We start from the raw sequence: 2,359 nt of genomic DNA, 5'->3' as shown, positions 1-2,359 counted from the left end.
TCCAGATGCACAGGTTCAGAGGCCATGGCTTATGGGCCCAGCTGCTCTGTGGCATGTGGGATCTTCCCAGACTGTGGTACGAACCCACATACCCTGCATTGGCAGGTGGACTCTCAACAACTGCGCCACCAGGGAAGCCCCACATCTGTACTTTTTTTAGTAACAAAGTAGACAAGCTAGTACAGGTTGACCTCTGTAGGGGTAATTTGTCAGATAACTTTTCCTACTATTTAGTATAATAGTGGATAATAGCAGATAATTTGTCCTACTATTTAGTATACTCTTGGTCAAGTTTAGTACCATGGTTCCAGACTTCTTAGGTAATAAGACTGAACAGATGCAGACAAGGTATAAACTAATTCCATGTTTATGGGTAAAATCATTTGTTACATATATCATTATTTGAAGACTGTGGGTGGAATCCAAAAAGATTGTAAAGATTTCCTTTGCAGCTTTTTTACAACAATTTTATCACTAGACAGATGTTGTGAAATCACCACTAAATCTAAGCTAAAATGGGAAAAAAAAAATTCATATCAACATCATTATAGTTGGACACGTACATTGGGGCAAGTAGACCACTTCTGGCCATTGGTTCTACAAATATTTTGGATCAACAAAAGAACCATCAATAAGCTTGAGAAGGATGCTGCTGAGATTGGAAATGGCTCCTTCAAGCATACCTGCATCTTGGATAAACTGAAGGCTGAACATGAGTGGCATATCACCAATGATATCTCCCTATAGGAATTTGAGACCTAAAAGTATTATTTGAACATCACTGATACCCCAGGACACAGAGACTTAATCAAAAACATGATCACAGGCACATCACAGGCTGATTGTACTGTTTTGATTGTTGCTGCTGGTGTTAGTGAATTTGAAACAGGTTTATCCAAGAAAAAGGAGACCTGGAAGCATGCCCTTCTGACCTACACATTGGATGTGAAACAACTAAATGTTGATATTAACAAAATAGATTCTTTCAGCCAGAAGTTATACAAGGATATTGTTAAAAAAAATAAAAGTCAGCACCTACATTAAAAAAAAATTGGCTCAACCCTAACATAGTAGCATTTGTGTCAATTTTGGGTTGAAACGTTGACAGCATGCTGGAGCCAAATGCTAAACTGTCGTGGTTTAAGGGATTGAAATTCACCCATAAAGATGGCAATGCCTGTGGAACCATGCTGCTTGAAGCACTGGGTTGCATTCTGCTACCAACTCATCCAACTGATCAGTCCTTTGGCTGTCCTCGAGGACATCTACAAAATTGTTCATGTTGGTATTATCCCTGTGGGACAGGTGGAGACTGGTGTTCTCAAACCAGGCATGGTGGTCACCTTCGCTCCAGTTAATGTTACAACTGAAGTCAAGTTTGTTAAAATGCACCATGAAGTTTTGAGTGAAGCTCTTCCATATGGGCTTCAGTGTCAAGAATGTGTCTCTCAAATATATTCATTCTGGAAATGTGGCTGGTGACAGCAAAGGTGACCCAGCAATGGAAACAGCTGGCTTCAAGGCTCAGGTGATTATCCTGAACCACCCAGGGCAAATCAATCCTGGCTATACACCTGTGCAGGATTGTCACACAGCTCACACTACTTGCAAGTTTGCTGAGCTGAAGGAAAAGATAGCTATTTGGAGAGAAACTGGAAGATGACCCCACATTTTTGAGACCCGGTGATGTTGCCACCATAGAAATAGTTCCTGGCAAGCCCATGTGTGTTGAGAGCTTCTCTGATAATCCTCCTCTGGATCGTTTTCCTGTTCATGACATGAGATGGGAAGTTGCTGTTGGTGTCATCAAAATAGTGGAAAAGGAGGATGATGGAGCTGGCAAGGTCACTGTGTCTGCCCAGAAAGCTCAGGATGAATACTATCCATAATACCTGCCACCTTACTCTAGAAGATTAGGGTGGCAGGTAGAAGACCCATCTCAGAACTGTCTGCATCAATTGGCGATTTAAGGTGAATAGTAAATGACTGGTTAATGAAATAATAACAATACATTGAAAAACCTTCAGAAGGAAAGAGGAACATTTTGTCGATCATTTGTGTGTGTATGTGTGGTGGTTTTAAGTTATTAGTCTTTAAAATCAATACTTTTTAATAAAAACATGATCAAAAATCTGTCAGAATTTTGAGACCCTTTGAAACAAAATTTAGTGAGAAACCTGTGTTTTCTTTCAGCCAACACTGTAACTTCTTATAGTACTATGTAGTTAGGTGGATGATTTAAGAGTTTCCCATAATCCATTTCTAGTGTCCATCTGCCTAAACTTCAGGATTTGATAATTCTGAGTTAACATTTCTTTTTCTAGGTGGGAATTTCATGTTTGTTCACCGTTCATGAGGG

The 2,359-nt window shown here is 39.9% G+C and overlaps 1 pseudogene across 1 annotated transcript; it reads left to right on the top strand.

Moving 5' to 3' along the window:
* Window positions 1-301: 301 nt before the first annotated feature.
* Window positions 302-1,889, top strand: LOC307053818 (elongation factor 1-alpha 1-like; annotated as a pseudogene). The gene is made up of 2 exons: window positions 302-348; window positions 552-1,889. The product of its transcript is annotated as an elongation factor 1-alpha 1-like (transcript).
* Window positions 1,890-2,359: the final 470 nt, after the last annotated feature.

The sequence above is a fragment of the Hyperoodon ampullatus genome (genome assembly GCF_949752795.1).
Source record: "Hyperoodon ampullatus genome assembly, chromosome: 5".
Lineage (NCBI taxonomy): Eukaryota > Metazoa > Chordata > Mammalia > Artiodactyla > Ziphiidae > Hyperoodon > Hyperoodon ampullatus.
The sequence above is the reverse complement of the archived record's forward strand: the minus strand, read 5'-3'. Positions and strand labels throughout refer to the sequence as shown.